This window comes from Manacus vitellinus, unplaced genomic scaffold (assembly GCF_001715985.3).
Source record: "Manacus vitellinus isolate BGI_N305 unplaced genomic scaffold, ASM171598v3 scaffold_0_pilon, whole genome shotgun sequence".
Taxonomy (NCBI): Eukaryota; Metazoa; Chordata; class Aves; order Passeriformes; family Pipridae; genus Manacus; species Manacus vitellinus.
In genome coordinates, this window is record NW_021938789.1 from 48,250,107 (window position 1) to 48,273,721 (window position 23,615).

The following is a 23,615-nucleotide window of genomic DNA, read 5'->3' on the forward strand; positions in this document are numbered from 1 at the left end:
TTCTGTATTTCAGGGATACAAATGTGATACAACCCTCCAAACTAATCATGCTGCATGTATTTAAACACAAAACTAACAGAAACACAGCATCCCTAGTACCAGTGAAAAAGAGATACGTGAGAAAAGGAACACTCCCCACTAGAAAAAAACCAAAGGCTTCTGTATTATTTTATGAAGGATAGAATGTAAATTAAAAATTCCCTGCTATCTATCCCAAAATTTCTATTACTCAGTCAGTTTAACATTTGGAAGCTTTCTTCTCCCTTAGAAGTAATGTAAGAATAAGTGACTGCACATTCCAGCATAGTGCATCCCAGCCCTATGAGACATTACTACAAAGTAAATCCATTTAGCTCTGCCTGTTCTTTTATTTTCCCAAATACTTGGGGAAAAAATTATCTACTTGCCAATGGAGGAACAGTATATGGGTAATTTCTTGGGAAAGTGGTTACAGGAATAACGATGGTTACTCTAACTGACAACAGTTTTTTGTTCTCTAGCAAGAATTTAGCTGGATGAATTGCCATAATGTTACATTTAAGGTGCATTAGAAAAGTCTCTATATGCATACAAATAATCTTTTTTTCCCCCAAAGCACATAAGATACAGAAACACTTCTGTACCACAAAATGATCTGCAGAGTTGAGGAAAGGCAGGTGGGAGTGTGGGGAGAGGTAGACAAGAAACAATTTATACGATTCCTGATTAAGGAAAAGAGGAATTTGCATCTTGTCCAAAGACACTCTAAGTAGAGGAAAAGACCTCAATCAATTTTAACAAAAGCTTTTTAGCTTCTACAGCTGTGTCTAGAAGAAGGGGGGAAAGTTGCTGCATGATAAATGGTGGTGCAGAGTATAGAAAAGAAAATTTTACACCACAGAGAGATATTTTCATTGTTGTAAAAAACATGTTTGTACCTGTCTAAGGCCACAGTCTTTTTTTAGCTATATAAAGCTATTTTTATAGTTGTTTCTGTACTCATGCCAGTGGAATACAACTTCTTTGAATGATAACATGTCAAAGACTTTTAAAGTTAATGAAAGTCTTGCTGCTAAAAAATGTAATTTCTACAATTACTTCCAAGTATTAGCAATAATTGCCTTTATGCTGATGTATATCTGACATGTTTTCAAAGGTAAACTTGAATTAGTTTTACAAAAATAGAGATAATATGGACAAGAGATTTTTTTATAATCTAAGACTAAGAAATATTTTAATATGTTTTCTAAGAGTTTCAAAAGAAAAAGAATTTTCAACAAACCATTAAGGAATTTATCTAATTAACAATCTTTTTTTTCCTTTATTTTGAAAATAATTGAATGCTTTGTACATTTTGATGCATGAAGATTGTTCCCAAACATGGTAATCATAAATTTTATTTTTAAATTATTTTTCTGCATTCTTATTGGTCAGAAGTAAGCTTTGGCCATAAATTATGGACAATATTGTTTAAGTTGTATGCATGAAGAAACAGTAATTTTTTAAACAATATACATAATTTTTTTTTTTAATGTTAGGCTTGTCAAATGAAAAAAAGACCCTATTAATTATCTGCAATCCAATATTGCCACATGGACAATTACAAAATGAAGCTGTTGATAAGCAAGAATTGATTCTTGATTATCATCATTCTGTTTCTTGCATATTACTTGCAAAAATAAAAACAAGTACATATTAAATCCAGTCAGAACAGTAATACGTTCACAGAAAGCTAGTCTATTTTATTAATGCTGATGTGAAATGTGTGTAAAATTAACTCTGAACTGCCAGGTTTTCCTAAAAATGAGTTTTTTTTTAATGGGCAGTTTTCTCTAGATGAATAATTTATAAAATGTTGAGTAATTTTTATGACAAAGTGAAATAGAAAAATAATAGTCTGGTATCTTCTAACTTCTGATGCTTTACCTGATCTTGTATGCTTCCTGAAACCAATGATACAGCTACAATCCTTAATCAGAGGCATCAGAATATGATTCTTAACTGTTTTTACTCAGATATTATCTGACATACATACACTTACATTTATTCCTACCAATATTGGTTGTAACATTCAAAAAATTATTCATTGTCTTGGTAAGAGCTTCCTAAAGGTGTTACTTTACCAAACCAGATGTGAGACAAAAACAAGTGTTCCATTTTGCCTTCCAGCTGCAAGTAAATTCCCACTGAGTCAGGTTTTTTTGTTATAAAAAATGAGGCATTAAGTACGAAGAATAGCTCAGATGAACAATTTCCTTCCACAGAAAGTTAAATTAATTGCAATTCAGCAAATTTATTATGTCTATAACAAAGGCAGGGTTATTTAAGCTGACTGGGAAATCCTGTATATGGAACATAATTTCCTTCCGCTATTGCTTTAAAGCTATATAAAATATACATGCCAAATTCATTTATTCTAAATAATGACTTGTTGCAACCTGACAATTCTTCTGACCTGTCATTTAGGCAGTATCTGCCTTTACACCCAGCAATCTCTTAAAAGTGTGCTGTGCAATGGCCTACATGCAGTAACACTTCATCTTAAGCATATATTGAATTTCAATGCGTTTCAATTCTTTGGTACAAACTAAGCTGAAAATTTTATTTACATATGCAGATCTACTTTCGTTGTACATCTGGAGAGAAGATGACACCTACTTCTCATGCTACCACAACACAAAACTTAGACTTGCCCCTCTCCTCCCCAAAAAAGGTTTGTCTTTAATGCACTGTGCCAATGTGATCCATTAAAACACAAGTTTTTCAGCTTTACCTACCTAGGCTAGTATCATCTGGAAAAAAAAAAAAGTATGTTGAGGTTGGGCAAATTGATTCAATATCAGATTAATTTATCCAGTAGATAGATTTAATGCTGCTCATGCAAAAAGTAGTTGTGTGCGTCAGTATTGAGTTTATTTTAGTCCATGTTTCCTGCAATGACATGAAAAAAACCTCCTAGGAGCCTACATACCACTTACATAGCACTTACACAGAAGGAAAGAATAGGCAAACGATTAAAAGGCTACATATTTAAAAGTCAGACAGCAATTTTGACAGAATAGATGGAGAAAAAATTTAGAAAATTTGAAATAAGATTTCCTTCCCCCTCCCAATAAAGCATTTTTGTCTTTATTACAATGAGCAAAAAATTAAGAATCATTATGATAAAAATATTCCCTGTTTTCTTCCTATCCCCAAGAATAATGTGTTTCACCAGTTGGATGGAAACCAGAACTGTTTTCAATTTTTGTTAAGGACTGAACAAAGAAGATCGATCTTTGTTGAGCTTTATAAATCAAAACAACTATACTCAAGCATTGTATTTAGTTTCACAGAAAAGAATAGAAATTGCAACTTGAAGAAAGAGGTTAAAATGGAAGAGACTGGAGGTGAAGCTGCATTGAAGATACATCAAACTGGAAACCATAAAATCAGTTTTTGACTCTAGAAACACATTCAATCACTGTTTCTAAAAGTTACACCCCTTAGGTCCACGCTGCCATCAAACTAAGTGTAGACCCTGTTTAGCTTTCTGTTAGTGCTAAACACACACATCATCTTAAGCAGTAACAGCAGAGAAATGAACACAGGTAAATATGGTGCAAGGGAAATAGAATATAGCAAATGTGTAAACATAATAAAATGAAACATGAAAAAAAAAAGTCTGCACATTTGGTTCCTTAGATCTCCCATCCGAGTTATACAAAAGAAAAGGGCTATTATAAAATCACAAGAAAACCTATTTAGACAGAAGTGTTCCCATTCTGTTTGTACACAAGCATGTCCTTGGGTCAGCATGAAACATTTATGAAATACAGGCATACTAAGCAATAAGCCTATTTTGAGTCTTGTCAAGCATATATTCTCCTCATAGGGCTTAACATTATGCCTGCTGGTGCAACCATACATAGAAGTAAGTGTTAATACTCAGTAAATATCAAGTGTCAATTCTACTTAGAAGTATGCTTTATAAGTAAATCAATCAAAAGTAGTTTCAAACTTGACAGCACATAATTATATTTATTTTATGATGGAAGCATCTGATGCTACATCTTTGCTACAGAAGATTCTCATCTTTGAGCTCCAGAAATCTATGTGTTTAACTAGTCTCTTTTATTTCCATTATCCCATAGTGCAAAGCCTTGGAGACTACAGTGCAACTTGTTCTTAATGGGCCTGCCACAGCTCTGGAGCTAGGACCCTATTAAACCACTGCAAATATTTACTGCAGTTGTACCGGTTTTGGCTGTTAAATTTCTTCATAGTAGTTTGTATGGTGCTGTGTTTTGGAACAGTGACCAAAACACTGCTGATAAGACACAGAGGGATGTTTTAGCTATTGCTGAGCAGTGCTTGCACAACGTCAAGGCCGCTTCTGCTCCTCACACCACTGCATCAGTGAGTGGGCTGGGGGTGCTCAAGTACTTGGGAGGGGACACATCTGGGACAGCTACCCCTGACCATATGACATTGTACTGAGCAACAAAACCTGAGGGGAAGAAAGAGGAAAGGAAGCAGTGAATGAATTCCTTCTTTTGCTTTGCTTGTGCAGAGAACTTTTGCTTTACCTATTAAGCTGTCTTTATCTCAACCCATAAGTTTTATCACTTTTACCCTTCTGATTCTCTCCCCCATCCCACTGGTGTCAGTGAGAAAGCAGCTGGGAGTGACTGGGCTTACACCATAACACCAGTTCTATCAGGCTGCAATCAGTCAGCGTGACATGTTACAGCAATTTTTAGTATTTATGACATTGGTTCTAGGTGGCAAAAATATTTTAATCTTTGAGATTTCTATGAGAACACATCAGAGGAAATCATGAGATTCTACTCAGAATTCTACAGAAAATATACTGAAAGAGTTTATGCCTTAAAGGCCTCATAAACTTGCGTGTTAAAAAAGTACAACAGGTGAGACCAGTGAATTGGAGGACATCCACTAAGTACTGACACCCAAACAACCCTGTGTCAGATGGCACTCTGTCAACAAAACAGGAACAGAATTGAAGGATGACTTTAAAGAATAAATGTGTAGCTTTGTGATTTTTGATGCAGAGAGAAAGACAGGAGAAAGCGCTTCTTGTGAAGCTAAACAAATGGAAAAGTTGAGTCCTGTTTTGTTTTACAGCATTCCTGCAGCCACACAAGTAGCTGATGTAACTTTCAAAATTGTTTGAAGTTCACCAATACATGTCAGTATTTCTGAGCTGTGGGTGCTTATAGTATGTGAGCCCTGGTTCACTGAAGTCCAAACACTGAGGTGCCACCAAGATGTCCTAAATAAGTATCACAGAGGGATATATTTGAATGGGTGGCTCTGTTCAGCATTGTATTTTCTATGCTGGACAATGAATTGAGAGTTGCTTTGGTATACCCTAGAATTCAAGAGGATCTAATTTTTCTACTCCTGTTATCGCCATTAGTCTAGGTCTTCTGAAGAACAGTTGGTATTTGAATTCCCACTCTGCTCAACTATGTTGACTTCCGAATTAAAAACTGCAAGGACTTCTCTTTATCATATGATGACAAAAGCTGTATGGAAGATATTCAGTATTATATTCCAGCAAATCAGAATATGGATCTATGCTACATAGCTAACAACAAAGAAAAAGAGAGAGTCTGATCTATGAAGGAGGACCTAGAATGCCTCAAGAGATGACCAGTAGAGAAATGTGGACAGAAAAGAACTAGTATGGTTGGTGGCTGAAAATACTTCAGATGGTGAGTTCGTAATAGAGATAGATGGTTGGCCCTGTTCTCAGAAGAAAGAACAACTGGCCTATAAAATGATCATAAAAGAGTATTTTAAAAGGTTGAAATGATAGCAGTGTAAAATTTAAATTATTCAGAGAAATAGAGCCTAAATTGCATCTATTTGAAGTAATAAGACCAGCAAGCACGCTGCACTAGACTATCCGAAATGTGACTAAATTCAATGTATACATTAAATTGCAAGGGAATAGAAAGAAAACTACAGAATAGGTGTGTTTTAAGTCAGAGGAGAATCTCAGCAACACAAATTTTATTAAAAGAGAAGTTAAGTCAGGAAGAAGACACATACTACCAAGGCTGGGTACCGTTTAAACCATGTGGAAGTAAACAGAGTAAGGCAGAAAGTAAGAATAAGTGAAAAGAGAGGAATTGAGAATGATTAACTGAACATACAAGATAGTATTGACACTGACCACAGGAGATAGAAAGTAAATAATACAATGGTGCAATGCCACAGCTCTGTGACATTTGCCTGGAAAGGTAGACTGACACAAGGACTGAGAAAATACCGTACTGGAACGTATGAATATCAGTGAAGAAGGCTGAGTGAAAGATATACAAATAGTAATTAAATTAGAATCTTAGCATGGATGAGGAGATATAAAAGCACGCAGTGAAATAAAAATAGCACAGAAAATAAAGATGAATTGCAGGCAAGTCTTTAAAAAAAACCCAGGGTATGAGCAGCATGATGAAGAGACAGTAGCACCATTAAGGGACAAAAGTGACATTGTGGTGACAGATGAAATCAAGTTGCTGAGAGACTGAAGTCTCTGTCAATTTTTTAAATAGTGAAAGCTGAAGGTGATCCCCTGAGAGAGATATCTTTCTGATGGAGAAGTGCTTTACTTACTATTTTCATTACCACAAGGTAAAAGAACACTTGATAACGGGGCATGACTTTAGGCATGGGCTAAATATTTAATATCTTGGAATAAATTAAATAGTTCATTGTGCTGGTAACCAAGACCTGAAAGAGGCACTGAAACAATAAGAAGGTCACAGACCTAGAAATTAATGAGGAAAACAGGTAGACTTTTGGCAGGTGGATTTATCATATAACATTGAACAAACTCCAGGAGATATCCAGTATGTGCAGATATCCCCATAGATAAGAAAAAACCAACAAGATGAAGAAATAGTTCTGTCTTCAGCTGCGAGGACACATTAGTAAGAGAAAGAGATTATATACAGCACGCAGTGAAGTAAGGGCCAGCCACCCCATGAAAAGAGGATTGCACCTATCAGACACCCTCCAAGCATGCTATTGAACTGGAAAGCAAAAATGTGAAGTAATGGATATCATTTGTCTGAAGTGAGAAACAGTCTCATAGTGTAAGATTCATGCCCACAGTGAGGTTTGATTGCTTGTGTCAGAGTGTCACAGCTAAAAAGAATTATTAAAATGAATTAAAGACTACTTATGGACAAAAGAAAAGGTCTTAGCAAGAAATAATTATTAAAAATGGAAGAAGATAAAAGGTGAACTTACCTGTGCCACATAGCTAAGTATTGGCTTGGGCTATTATTCTTTACATATGAGTATCCAGGGCAATGAATATTTTCCAAGTACAATGGAACAAAGTAAATACTTTCAAGATGGGGGTGAAGCATCCTCATTGGCAAAGCACGGTTAAGAGGTGAACTGAAAGTCTCTACTTAACTGTCATAATATGCAGATGATAGGTCTCACAAGAAAGTGTGCAGTAAAGTGAAAATTATAACTACTGTAAGAAAAGAGTGTGGCAGTATGCCCCTCTCATCCCATTCTGCTTAAGCAATGGGTCATGATAGTCACATCTGGGTTAAGTTGAGGGCTATAAATCTTGCTCAACAGCTAAGGGCTTGTTGACCATGTGCCAGCCAACCAAAATATGACTGGTATGCAAATATGACTATAAATCAATCATCTTACTTCATAAATAGTGGAGAGCCCACAGCCTGTTGAACTCTCCTGCATGACAGCTGGGCACCAGGATCTCCCCTTGAGGAGGGATGCCTCTCAAGGTTAGTCCTTGAGGTTGAGAGAATCCTAATTGTGCCAGATACTGGGTAGGTGAATTGGGAATAAGTTCACTGAAACTTTGAAATCTTACCTAAGTGATATAAAAGATTTATTGTGCACATACAATCCTTTAGGCATAAACCACTCACCAAGTCTGGATCCAGCCACATCTAAACTCTCCTCAGAAAAAAATTAGGAATGCAAGGGGGTCCTTTCTGATCCTCATGCCTCAATGGGAGTGCCTCCTTGACAGTTTTATCTGACCCTGTCCTTCATGAAGTAAATAATAAGGGTACTTTGCTATCTAATCTTGTTAAACCACTGTCACATTTACTATCAAATTTCATTAAATCACTGTTTTATATCAATAAACTTATCACTAATTCTCTCTTAAGAGTGAAATGTGTCACTGCATCCATGTACATACAATGAAAGTCCTCTTCAAAAGAAAAGATAAATGGTACTGCAAATTAGATTATTTTATTTCTGCTAGTTATTAAACAGCAAACAACCCTACATACATACCCCTATAACTTTCACATTCTGATAATTATTTGCAACCCATACAACCAAGTGTTACGGAGAATGTGGTCCTTCCTATGGAATTTTTATGGAATGGTTAACTAAAACATTGTGCTGAGTGTAGCTTGTTTTAACATATTCAGGTACCTTTAAATTAATTAGAACAAGTATTATTAGTTACCTACCCACTATTTTCTTAACCATAATTTGAGCTGCTCCCATCCCACTGATCCAGATTACAGTTACAAACATGGCAATTAAACATGACTGTGCTCATATCTTAGAGACATGCACAGCCCAGGGCTTATTGGGACTCTCCAAACTATTTTTTAATCTTGTCCAAAAGTTGTTAACCACAGTGTAATTTAACTTCATTTCAACCATAGCTAAATTTTCAGGGCTTTACACATAGGAGGAAAAAAAAAAAGTGTAAAGTAACAAAAGAGAAAACCATGAGAAAACGTCAGCTGCAGAAGGTTCTTGATTTCCACTTATTATCCTGCAATGCTCTGTGAAGAGTTTAAGGAAAGACTGACTAAACTGTTTGAAACTAACCCTTGCTGATTGCTGTAAGAAAGTAAGATCAATTCCAGGAACAGAGTAAATCTTCAGGTAATACAGTAAAAGAAGTGATCTTGCCCTGACAGCTGGGAGGTCCATAGACCAAATAAGCTACTTCTTTTATTGCTATGTTACTGCACTAAATTTATCCAGAGCACCTCTGAGAAGGGTGGATTTCACAAGCAAACGAGCAAGAGTAGTAGGCATGGTTTTTCTTCACTACCCTTTACAGTCAGTTGTAATTTTTGTAACAGAGAAGATAGCGGAAAGAAAGTTAAATGCAGCTTCACACCAATAAAATGTTTTTAGGAAAATATATTGATTAAATGAAATTTTCATCAGAAAAAGTAAAAATAAACTTTCTTCTGCTAATGAATTTTTTTTCTGACTAATTCTGATAATTTAAACCATAATTTAGATGTCTGTACAGCAATCAAAAAAGATAATTTAAGTATAACACTATGATGATTTAAACATTTTTGCTTTATATTAAGAGTACTCAGAAGATTTATTCTGTAGAAAATTTAATCTTATTCTTCTAGTTGGAATGGAAAGTAAAGTTTTCTGCGTTTGATATTCCAGGCATATAAAAAGCTCTACTTCTTCCTTGCAAAGAATGCAAATGGTCACATAAATAGGTGCAGAAAAAGTAAAAAGTGTAGGCAACAGGAGTGACTGCAAATAAATAAAAATTAACTGAAGCCAGGTATCAGTGAGAAAGAAATAAAGAGGAAAGTAAAAAAGAAAGGGCAGGGTAAGATCAGTCAAATGTGAGGTGAGAAAGCAAGATAAAAAAATGGATATAGCCAGCAAGAATAAAAAACCTTCCTACCTTCATCACTCATTAAAAATCTGAGGCCTAGTCATTTATCAGGAACTGTGTGCATCTGCTTTTTGTGATATAGAGGCAACCACTTTCGTTTCTCTTCATTTATGTTAGCAAAGTAAGAGAAGAATTTTAAATGTCAGGCTATGGAATGAGATTACCTTACTGAAATCTCAGTACAGAACTGTAAAAATACAGTACATAACTTTGCATTTATGAATAGAAAGTTATACTTCCTTTATCTGTATTATCTCTCTACCTTTATCTTAAAACCTGTATGTGAAGTTTGACATATTTTTGGTCTCACAATACCAGTGAACACAAGCATGCTGATTTTAAATAGATAAATAGGTAAAAGTGGCCTGATTTGACATTTTCCTGCAAATCCTAGTAGCACTTTTACATTAAGTAGATAATTTTGGTATGAGCTAGATTTCCGTTTGAGCTGTGTTCCTTTATAAGGTCAAAAAAAGTTGACCCTCCGTTAAGTGTAGACTACTTCTCATTTAGCAAACAATAGGCATTCTGCACCTGGGCTGTTAAGGTGGGCATTAGGTAACCCAGACTTAACTTCAACTTGTAAATCACAGTATCCAAGCTATTTGAGCCAGCATAAATTGTTTAGTATTGATGCTGCTGTACATGGGCCCAAAAATCTTGCTTTCCAAAACCAGGCGAGACTGAAAATGGATATTAGCCCCAAATTCCTGAGAATATTCCTAAAGATGACCAATTTAGCTAAATCTGATCTTATACTTGTATAAAAATGTCATTCATGCCTGTGAACTTTGACTAAATACACTCAAGATGTCTAGAATTGAACTATAAATCTGTGCCTGGTATGTTCAGCAGCAAACCTCTCCCTACATCACTGGTTTTCCTGAATCCATTGTGACACCAAATCAGCCAAGGTGCCTTTTCATGACATCATGCTGGAAAACATTTAATGTTCAGGGCAACATGAACACCAAAATACTGCTACTGAAAATATGCAGTATGACAAACAAATCAGGAACACACTAGTGTTTTCTAATTTCACTGACCCATTATTTCCCATTTCTGACCATGTTACCTGAAAAGAAGAATTCTGTTTTATCAAGAGTATCATTGGCTTGAGACCAAGTAAAGCTACATTAATGGCTGACATTCCTTTTAAGAGAAAAACAGCTTGTGTCTATGGTGTTCATCATTCCTTGTCTGCACAAGGCTGGAGAGAAGCATCATTTTACAGATTATCACCCTGTTAGCACAAGGAAGGAGAAAGGATAATGTAACATAGATTATAAAATATAATTAAAGCTTGCATAGAAGAAACATCATTAAAATTATGTCAGCCTGCTATAAAAAAAAAGTAGATTAATTATAATGGGGCAGAGGGATGAGAAGAAAGTTGCAAGTAACAAACTTATCTCTAGATGCTCTGATTAATTTCACCCATAAAACTGTCAGTACACCATGGCACATATAAATTCCATAAATACAATTTGGATGACTTTGCAATGACGGTAGTCATGAATAATGTGAACACTAAGTATCCTAGGACTGCATATGAAGATGAAAGCCTAAGGTCACAAGTTATGATCGCAGAGAAAGTACTGAATATGGAACTTGCATAAACACTAGGATCAATTATGAGCCACTGGTGAGGAGATGGATATGACAGAAGAATCCCTGCAATGGTTAAAAATACATTTTCTGGCATAAAAGGTACTTATGCAGACCATCATACTATATACATATATATATCTTTATAATGCATACATATTATATTATAGTATGCATAATATTACATATAATCTATTCCTGTATTCCTCTGGAATCTTTGGAGGAGAGCACTACAAATGTACATGAGTCCATTATGGATAGATGAATGCACACAGCTAAGCTTCCTTGCTTCCAGGAAGGAGGGATCCAACAAAACGGAATAATTCATTTTGAACTAGTTATGAAAAAATGCGGCACAATTTTACAAATATCAAATAACTGTAATAAGCAAAATAAACACTAAGGTTTAGAGAAAATGAAGCATTCTCTAACAACTTATAGTATTTCTGAGAGGAAACATTTCATATATTTATCTTAAACACTGTACCACAGAATCTGTCAAAACCTTGTCACCCTTCACTTTGATTTCACTTTTTCTACCTAGTTAAACTTATGTTAGGAACTCTTAACTTCTCCCATTCTCCATCAGAATTCCAAAACACACAACAAATTTAGTCATACACTGGTGAAATGAGACATACATACAAGAGAAAAATTTGAACACTGTATAAAATATTTATTCTTATTTATCTGAGAAACTATAGTCATGAGGGTCTCTATCAGAAACAACACCCATTCATCAACCTTGGAGAAAGAGAAAAAAGTGGTTTAAATGTAAAACCAAATAAAACAACCCTACATATCAATTCAGGAGAAGATAACTTTCAGACATTTCTTTTGTTCAGCACAAAGTATTTGTTCGGAGAATAGTGGAGAGTATCAAGTATCTCCATCTCAAGACAAAACAGATTCGAATCTTTATATTAAAAAGAATGAATGTGAAGTCCCATATCTGAGCCAGGGTCATAACCCAGGGCTACACAATATTCTGAGATAAAACCATCATTTTTCCACTGGTATTTCTTCATGAAAAGCTTGAAAATATACTGAAACAGGGACTAAAATACAGGCATTCTTTCCCAAGTGTTCACAGCCACCTATATATATACACACTGTTTTTCCTTCCTCAACTGCAAAAAGAGACCCCAATGAGTTTGAAACAAAACACAGAAAAGAATCAATAGGAAAGCCTGAAAGTAAGTCACCCCGTAACACATGATAACCCTATGTCTAGGATGGGAGATGGAAAATGGGACTACAAGCAAGGAAAAAAGAGTTCACTTCAGGCTGCAAAGGCAACTGAGAAGGCATTGAAACAATTTCTGAAGTAACTGTAGACATGCTTTTGAAACATAAAAAGACATATCACGGCAGAAATGTATTGGACAAAGCAACAAGAGTACACACAAAAACATATACAGAAATATGAGATTTTAAATAAATTTTCAGAGTAAGTAAATACAGCAAAGTTAAAAAGTCTTATTATCCTTATTTTTTAAAGAAGTGAACAATGTAGTCCTAAAACACCAATCTCTGCAATACAAACTTTTATCTCAAATTAAAATGTTATTTATCAAACTTGTTTCTAGAAACATCTTAAATGAAACCTGAATTGTGATACACAGTGGACTCTTCTGTTCACAATTTCCTACTCTCAAAAACTCAAAATGATCTTCAAAAAATCTGCTATTTATTTATTTTTAATGAGAAATACAAAAGTGCTAATGTACGCTCCTTTAAAAGAGTTCAATCACTTAGGGATCTGCAGCGAGGGAATTAAAATTCTCTCCTCTGGGGTAATACTCAAGATAATATAATCACTGATAACATAATATAATACTTTATATAGTATAATCACTAGATAATAATCACTGCTAGAACAGCCTGCCATGTAGTTTTATGTTGAGTTTAAAAAAAAAAATAATCAAAAGCTGAACTCTTTACCAGGTTTTAGACAATGTATTCCAGTTCTCTCTGCAGGAGCAGCCCTTCATATTGTGTTATACGTACTTTCACAATGCTCTCCTCACAGCAGTATCCATCCATATTTACACTCGGTCTCAGCAACACCTGTTCTTCTGGAAAAAATAGAAGTCATCCCTCTATTCTCTACAGTGCTTTGTAAGAGTTAGGTTTCAAGCACTTTAGTCAGGGACAGAAGAGAAGCTCTTAGTACTTGAAGATTGATGCAAGTGCTGATAAAAGCTGGAAACAGCGTAGCAAACTGAAGTTCAGTCCCAGGGTATCAGTGCAGGGATGCAGCCATGTGAAGTTCCTTTGCTTGAACAGAAAGAAATCGCAATACTTCATCTTCTGACAGCATTTTTTTTTTCTTGAAGATCTTATGTGGTCTTCATGGTACTGAGATTTGAGTGGCTAACATATGCTGCACAAATGTGCCTGTCAAAGGATAAATTCTGGCTCAAGAATGAATGCATTTATTCTCATATTAAAAAAAAAAAGAAAGAGTTGAGCTGGAGAAACAGCATTCTTTTAGGAGCTGTGAACTGAGAATGAATGGTTGTCCCACTCCAGGTCTACAGAAAGAAAAGTTCTACCAAGGAGAAAAGTGAACTTCTCCAATGTACCTATATTTCTGAAATTAGATCAGGGCATGTTAGCAATGCTATGCACAGATGTCCCTCCAAAGGACAATGTGTCCATCAAGGACTACTCAGTACCCTTCTGTTCATCACTTGAGATACGAGCTTTGGCCACATCGGATGGACTGTGTGCCACACAATTTTATACACACTGCTTGAAGACTTCTGCCAGAGCTAAGTAAAACAGTTCAAAGCAAGCCTGTGTTGTGCTTCTATGCACCCTTCTAATGGCACCATAAAACTAAAATGTTATAGAAGACCACCTCCATTAAGGATGCAAGTAAGAATTTGGCAGCTAGTGATCACATCTTTGAGTTAAGAACATCTTACAGTCAAACAACTAATAAATCATCAAGTTTTGCTACTATCATCTCTAACTTCACAAATAATTCTCAAAAGCTGAAGGGATTTTCTGGCAAACTTCTGCCTAACTAAAACACTCTTCCTTAAAGCATAAGGTTCTATGATGTATGCTGAAAGTATTTTCTTCCTAATAATGCTATAAACTGAACTTTCATTTTATTGTTGCGCTTGTACAGATATGTAAATAGATTATAGATAAAAAATGTAGCTGAAATCTTTCTACCTCTTTCCAGGAGTAGGAGGCATCTTTACTAGAAGTCCTAGTTATGACAAAGTTTTGCAGGTTTTTTTTCTTTAATAACTGTGACATGAACATTGCATACAAAAGTGATCAAATTCCCTATAAACAGTATGATGAACCTAATTTTGACTGTTTTCAGATACCCTTAATAGCATTTGTCAATCAACAATACTGCATTCAGTGGAAAACTGAAAAAGAATATCTGAACCATAGAAATTCTGAGACACCCCAAAATTAAATGCCAATTTTACAGCAGCTTATCAAGTAGAATTTTTTTTTTTTTTTAGTTAGAAAAACACAGTCAGATCAATTTTCGTAAAAGTTTTCCATCTTCCATTAGATGCAAAGTGCATATTAAAAATGTGTTTTGGCAAACTGGTGCTTCACTTAATTTCTCTTTGTATTCTTCTGCATTTTGCTCAACCACACAGACAACCTTCCATTTGTCTGGCCCTGTTACTGCTTATGCTATGACCTAACACTAACACAGTCATACTCTTCTAATATTATGAGTCTGACTCTTCTTCACTAGCATTAATTGACCTAAAAAAAGAAAAAGCACTAGCTTATTGTTCCTATTACAAATCATTGGTGAGGTGCACCATATTCTCATAACTTCCCATCTTTCCTTCTTTAAGGACAAAGAGTAAGAAATAATGCTTACTTCAAATATTCGATTTGAATTTACTATGTATTTACCACATTATGTAGTATCAAGAACAACAGGAAGCACTAAATAAAATAAAATATCTTAAAGTTTAAATGAGTGTGTCACATTTTCTGGTGTTTTTGGAAGACAACAAGAAGATCACCTAAGGGGCTGGTCAGGCTGGGTTTTTGCTGGCTTTATTATCCAGCAGATGGAATGGCAAATGTGTGACATACGGAGAAAGCTATCTTATATGCCAGTTTGTTAAACAGATTGTCTTCATCATCTGACCACTGTTAGAAAGGCAATTGAAAACCACAGGCTTCTAGCTTCTCCATAATGAATGTTAAAAATGCAAATATGGAGCCATTTCTCACCCTTCAAAACGACTGTCAAAACCACACATACAGTTAAAAATTCTACGCAAGCCAAGGTGAGCCAGTATCAGCAACAATTCCCATCCTAAAATCCCTCCATGTGACCCAGTGAGAATTTAAATTGTAAGAACTGGTTCTTGGTTCTCTTTTCATGGGTATTCATTGGGAAGAGATTTCATAAGTCTGATAGTACACAGCTACAATAAACACTGTCTCCAACTTAAAAATCAACAAAACCAACCAACCAACCAACCAAAACCCAAAAAACAAATTGAGAAAATAAAAGTGCTCTCAATCTCTTCATCTGCATACAAGATTTTGGTGTTCGAAAATCAGAGAGACAATTTCTGTTGTACTTTATGTGCTGATAATATACTGGTGTATATTATCACACTGACAGGTTTTGTGCACCAAATAGGTCTATTAGGATTAGCATTCTTCATGTTATATATATTATCATATACATATATAATCCCTTTTAGTGTGTGCAGTTGGTATGATCAGGTGGTAACTTGGTAACTGCAAGGAACATGGCAGTGTACAAGTGGTTAAATACTTTGATGCACTAGACACAGTCTGATTTTCAATGTATTAAAATCATTAGTTTTGCAATATATTTAGGTTAGAAAACAAGAGAAAGGAGTTTTGGAGCTGTCCTCCAAACTGTGCAGCACGGCAGGAAAATTAATTGTTTAAAGCTGGGAATTGAGAAGCTTATGGGAAGGACAGTGAAAAGTGTGTACCACATTTTTATTATGTGATTCACATACTTTATTTCTGCTGGTTCTGCACAGGAAAAAAACCCACTTGTCACCACTAGGAATGATTACCTTCCCCTTTTTTGATGCATAGTTAACCTTCAATTGCTACAACTGCTACTATTGCAAACAGGATCTAAAGCAAGGTAAACTAGTATGAGTTAGAGGTACTAACATTTCTGATGTTTGTGCTGTTGTTGAATATTTGAATATTGGAAATAGAACTCCTTATCCTCATTAGCAAATTTCATCTTTAAAGCTTCCCTCTGCCCATTAAGCCAAGCCCAAGTACATAACAAGAAGTCCTGTACGAAGGATAAAAATACACAGATATGCTGAGAAAGGTACTTGGAAATATTATCGTGTAAAATGCAAACTTTCCTACAGCAATCTCTCTAATGCATATGTTGCTTAGCATGTGAACAGTTGTAATATATTTTAAATCAAGAGAATAACCACTCTCTTTCCCTCAGGGAATCTTGAAGGTTAGCACTGCTTCAAACACTTGCAAAGAAGCTACACACAGCTCACAGTCACTTGGTTCTGAACATAAAGACCGGTTTAAGTGTCAGTTAGATGTATTTTACTGAGAAATGCACCATTTCTTTCTAGCATCATTAAGCCATGAACGCAAACAATTAGCAGAATTACAACAGCTAGAATCATGCTGTCATACCATTTACATTAATACAGCCCAATGCCATGACACAGTTTCAGGCTGTGCCCCCGGAAGGCATTCATTAATTTCTACTTCCATGCATTTACTCCACTCATGCGCCTAATTATTTTAATTATTTTTTTTTATTTTGATACCATTCCCAAACTGCTTTCTTTGATACATGCTTTAACTGAGCCTATGCCTTTACAAAAAAAAAAAAAAAAATGGACTAAAGATTTTAATTTGTCAGTTTAAGCCTTGAGCTTTTTACTTTAGGAAGACATTTAAAAACAAGTTATACTGTTTACTACTTTTAAAGATCCTTCCTTTCAGCTGTTTTCTGATTCTTCACAGTATTTTGATACAATTACATCTAACTACTCTGCCTTTAAAGAAGGGGAAGAAATGACAAAGATAAAGTGAGTCTCAAGGTGCTGTCAATGGGAATGGAGGCATAAGAATGAAGACTAATGAATATTTTGGAAGCTTTTTTTAATGGAAATCTTGGGTTTCATTTTTTTTAAAACCAAAAGTATTTGCTTCCTTTGAGTTTTTCTTAGAAGACTGAAAACAAGCAGTTTCTTCTGAAAACTGTGCCTTTGGTTTTCAGCTAATTTTACTTTTTTTTAAATGAGGTGGTACAACTTTCTGCTGTGCTGTGAATATGAAGATATCTTCTGCCCAGCCATGTTTAGAATTGCAGTTCAACACTAGCTTCAGCTGCACATTCACAAAGTTTGAATTAGAGATGCCCCAGTAAAATGCAGAAACACACCCAACATCCAAATATCTTCCCTTTTAAATGCTGACTGCTGCTGTATTTTCACCTATTTCCATGCATAAGTGGAAACACTCTGTTGCAAAAACAACACATGAGTTTGAGAGCTCAGCAAATATAACGAGTGAATGAAAAAGCCTACTGAACCCAATAGGAGACTGTCAGGCTTGATGCATACTACAGGAATCTCCTTGAAAATCACAATTAGAAATTGATTTCAAAGAAAGGCAGACATACTTCTTTTAAAATGAGACAAATAAACAAAAAAACATTGTGTGTGCAAGTCTGGATGATCTCCAATCTGGAGAACAATGCAACCAAATGTCATTTCTTATTTTGACTCCTTAGGTTGAACAGCTTTTGAATGCTTCTACAGTGTGTGCAACTGTTAATAGTCCTGTATCAAACTCAAACCAGAAATCATTAATGCAGTTACAGCAGATTGTTTCTGAGGTTTATTTCCACTGAATTTATTAGGATTATTTTGAAGCAAGACATTATGCACCTTAAATAAAGATATCCTAATCTGGAATATTAAACTTCATGAAGAACCATTCTGTGTTACCTACTGTACATTTGTATGCAACAAGAAGCAGCAGAGATGCCCTGGATTTGCCTCAACAGTCTAAAGGATCTCAAAGACAGGAGAAGAAACCCAGAAGCACAACTATCATACCAGTCTAACCTTTGATCCTAAACAAAGGGGAATTTTCAAAGTCATTTACATGCCTCAAAGCTTATCTTTTTTTCCCTGTTTTCTCTCCTTCATATGTATTCTGTTGTCCATGGATTATAAGAGAAGTACTATTTTCTGCTCACTAAATGGATTTTGTAAACCCCTTCTAAAGGCTAGATTTTCAAAGCAGCCTGGTGATCAATACATCCAAATCTCAATGAAATAAATAGCAACTACACCAAACTTCCATTGTACCCTGCAAAAACCCGTCAGAAAACTGAAACAGTATCAGAAGACACAACTTATAAACATTTTTTCGAATGCACTTCAGTGGCTCATTATAATAAATTCCTATCAAGAGTTGATAGTAGTAGAGATCACTATCACTTCAAAAAACAGAAGTTCAGTCAATTGCTATTTGGAATTAGAGGCCGGGCTAGGCATGAGGCAGGGTTATAAACAAACAAACAAACATAAGTAAATTAATAAATTTGTTTCTTCTTGTACACTAACTTAGTAGAGGCCCCAGCAGGAAATATTAATTATTCCAAATGCATATAACTTTTCTAGAGGGAAATTAGGTAACACTGTGTAACCCGGATGGCAGACAGTGAAATTCATCAATATTTGCCTCTCAGGTAAGTGGCCTTTAATATCTACAACATTTACTTTTACCATATTACCTGTATTTTTAACTGTAAGTAAAATGTTTCCATCATAAACAATGACCTCTAACAACTGATGCAATTGCAAGCAAAAAACTTTTACTGCTTTGAAGCTGGTAACATAGGAGGACTTATGCTAAGATGCTGCTAAGAATGCACTCTTGTTTCTAACTGGAATTTTAATTGTCTTTGCCTTTTTAAAATTATATTCTGCATATTTTTCAATTCTTTAAATTAACTTGAGGAACTAAACAACTAATAAAGATTACTCAATTCATTCACTGACACACACCCTACTGCACCCCAAACTATACATACAGGACTGAGCAGAGCCACCTTTGTCTTAAAATATGGTTAGAATTCACAGTGATTTCAGTAAGAGCTGATTTAGGTCAATGCTGATTAAATTTGGAAATCTGACCTCAATTATTCATCATCAGACTCAGTACAAATTGTAACATAATAAAAAGCAAGAACAAATTCTCCCTGATTTTTTTTAAATCCCATTGCACCTGCCAATGAATCTTCCTAATTAATAAACATTCATTTCTCCGAATACTGTATCTTCATCAAAGCTTTCATCAAAATGTTAACCTTTAAAATCTGCCCTTCAGTGCAGCTTAAATTACTTTGTTCATTGTTAACCCAAGGAGCTAAATATCACAAGTGCTTTAATCACCTAAATTAAAATTGGTATTTAGGAGAAGGAAAAAAAAAATCTTTTCTGAATTTTAGATGCTTAGGTTCTCTTACATGTATGGTTCTACATAGCACATGAGAGTTTTTCTTCATTGTAACTTCTACTGCTGCAGTAGTTGGCCACAGTAAATAACAGATCTGATGGAGGTAGTTAATAAAAAACACTTTCTAAACAATGCCCTATGCTACATTGGGTCCAGTGAGAAAAGCAGCATTTTTGAAGTGAATGATACAAACTGCCATGTTTCAAAATTAGTATCACTACTGTAACACTGTTCCTATGGACAGCATGGGTTACCAAATTATGCTAACAGCTTCATTCCCAAACTACACTGAGTACAGCAGCAGGTCTGTATAGCCTTGCATATTTGAAGGTGTGTATTAGCCAACAAACTGGTACTTCTACACCCATTGCAATACTTTCTGATGCATATTTCTAGTATGAAAGCCAAAACCCTCATACCAATCTCCCATGGGATTTTATTTTCTTAGTTAAGTAAAGGCATCATCTGAGACAGTAAAGCAGTTCTTACTGAATCTGCAACAAATTTGCAAGTACCCATCAGAATTTTTTTAACTCGGGAGGTTTTCTTTTAACTTGCACATTTTACACAGGAAAATAGATGCAACAAATTTTAGGCTTATTCAATGACTTACTGTAACAAGCAAGCAGCTTGTGAGTGGGATGGAGGGTATGAGTCTGATAAATTAATGAGAAATCTTTATCTCACAGAGTACAGGAGCCAAGTAGGACTCTGCCATTAGATCATTTATTTGTGCGTTGCTTTATATTAAACAACTCCTCCTAGAAGGAAAGATACAGAAATACCTGTAGTGGTGTGCAAATCCCCACGGTAGGAAGCTTGTTACAGGCATATGCTACAAGGGAAGTGATTAATGCAGCAAGGATCAAATCTGTGTACCTGAGTGGTGTGGAGTGAAATCCTTCACATCATGTGATGAAAGGTATAAGGACTTGGTCCAACAGGAGTAGATATTGGATGTCCTGCATCCCAGAGCAGGAACTGGGGACGAAAACTCGAACTCTTTTATTGATTCTAAACAAAAATCCTTCAAATCATCTTTGCATGAAAATTACAAAAGACAATCAGGATACCTGAATGGCCACCTGATTAGGCTGGAGACTCCCCCTCCTGTAACTAAGAGAATCAACAAGCTATGAAAAAATAAAGTAAACGAAAAAGTTCTACTTCTATACAGAAATACTAAGTGTTAAAAAAAAAGTATGACTGATCACTGCCTTCTTCATATAGCTGAGAAACTCAGATTCTTAAATTAGAAAGAAAAGAATAAAATCGAGGTTCATTTGCACAGGAAAAACATCTTGCTTTTAACAGTGATCATGCCACAGGCTTCCTGGCTACTAGTAAACAGGACACCTGTGTGTGCTCTTTGTTTAACAGTGTAGAGGATGCAACAATACTTTTTTTAGTCTGTGGATGTGTGCCCACTGCTACAGGGATGCCACATTGCTGTATTACTAAAAAATGTATCTCCCTCACAGCAAAGTTTCGCAGTCAGCAGGAGTATGGCTATCCACAACCACAGACTAGAGTATGTCAGCTTTACTGAAAGTTACACTTAGACACGTATACAAAGTTTTAGAGAGAAAAAAGAAATCAGGTAAGTTTAAAGACATGAATACAAGTGGAATTCATGCAATCATTTAAGAGAATCACTTTTGACTGTTGCCACATCCATATATTTGCATTGTTTATTGCAGGCACGTGTTTCCCACTGACACAGGATGGGCATTAAGGTCAATAACATGACACAAGTTGTGAGAGGGGAGGTGATCATTACGATAATGTCATTCTCCAAAGAGGTAGTATTATTTGGAGGATAATAATTTTAAACAACTCTTGTAACAGAGATTGCATTATGCTTCCACTTCTGTCTTTAAACAAAAAAAGTCCAAAAAGATCAATCACACAAAACCAGTAGTAAAAGCCAGAGTAAAAACCCTGCAAATTTCTTTTTTATTACTATATCAACTGACTTTCTTTTCTTTCCTCTACCTCTGGAGGAATAAAGAATGACAGCAAATTAACTATTTATAGTTATAAAAATAGTGACTTCCATCTGCTATAACTTGGAACTGCTGTCCCAACAACTTGCATGCTTGATGAGATATGAACAGCAGAATATAATTAGGTAATGTGAGTGATGTATAGTCACTTTTCACCAAAATACTCTTTGAGAAAAAGAATAGAAATATGTCAGCCTGACAGTATGGGCTAGGTACATGCACATAATGAGAAGACTTGAAAAATTTTGGAGCATTATCCGGAATATTTTTTCCACTTTGGAGAGCTCTAGAAGACTAATATCTCAGCATTGCTATCCACAAATGAGTACACTACTAAGACAAGCAGTAAGCAAGTTTAATAATAGATAATATTTAGACAATGATACTAAGAGTCTGGGGAAAAAAATACAAGATGAGAGTAGAGCTGTTCTCATTTTTAGACTAGAGTATCTGAGCCACAATTAAAACTTTTTAAAGGGTTCATGTGATGCCTCATAGCAAAATGTATCTTTTTTTATGTAACCCTGATTTTTTAAAATCTAAATAACAATTCAATTATCCACTGCAGCATACAGCAGAGATGTTGCTGTCAAATCAAGATCTCACTGAACATAACTGGCAAAACGAAGCATTCAATCATTTTCAGGAATATTATATACACTTTACTTCCAAATGAGCATATCTAAACTTTGTAAAGTAATATGCTAAATAAATAAACTTCTCACTTTATCTTCTCCTGCCTGAGCCTTTCCATTTAGGAAACTCCTAAAAACTTATCCCTTGGGGCATACTGGGAGAAGTTGCACTGCTAGTATTCAACTATAACTGTACTTCAGAAAAGATTTTTCCTAGTGACTTTTGTCAACAATATTTTTTTCATGTGGAAGAGAAGAAATAACAACTTATATTTAAATGCGTCTTGATGTCTATAAAATAATTTAGCAGACAAGGTCTTTCTTACAAATCTGCAGACATTATGGATCACCCATCTACAGCCAGGGGTTTTGCTTCTTTAGGAGAATCAAATCCCTCTGGTTCATCACAGAGGAAAAATATGATTTTAAGCTATACTTCGAATACTTTATCAAATTTTCTCATCAATCACTTAAGATTTTTCTTTCCACAGACAAACATCACTTTTAAAAAGGACATTCTCTTTTTCCCCTGAACAACTCCAACTCTAAGATATTTGTCTCAGAAGTTGGTGGTTGAGCAAAAGTAGAATTTTTAATTTAAATGCCAACAGATTTTCATCTTCAGAGAGTCCAGATGATTACTCCACTGAAAAAAATTAATAGCAAGGAAGCTCACAGGAAATAAGTCTTTAAATAATCTCTTCCAACACAGGAGTACATTTCTTTTTTATTTAATCATTGCAGGCGATAAATCTTAATAAACACTCATAATTAAGGCAAGATTAAGTAGTATGATGACAAACATGTTTTATTATTTGCTGAGGACAACAAAGCCTTCCATTTGGATTTGTTTCAAATGGCTATGGTTAATGTATCATTCACCTTTCTAGAAGAGCTAAACCTGGGGTCATAAGGGAATCTAGATCCCTAAATCACACTGACTGCAAGGCTACTCAGGTTACCAAATGTTTCCAGTATCTGAGGAGAAATCTCTGCCTTCTAGAGAAGACTAAGAGAGTATCCAAGGCTAAGTAAGACTAGCTATGACTATCTTGACTACACTGAGGAATGAATCACTTTTCACATTACACTTACTGAAGAAGGTCTCACTTTTCCAATGCAGACAACTCCTCTGTATTGAAGGTTAAAAACCATTGTTTCCCCTGCTGACCCTCCAGCACATAATTAGCTTTT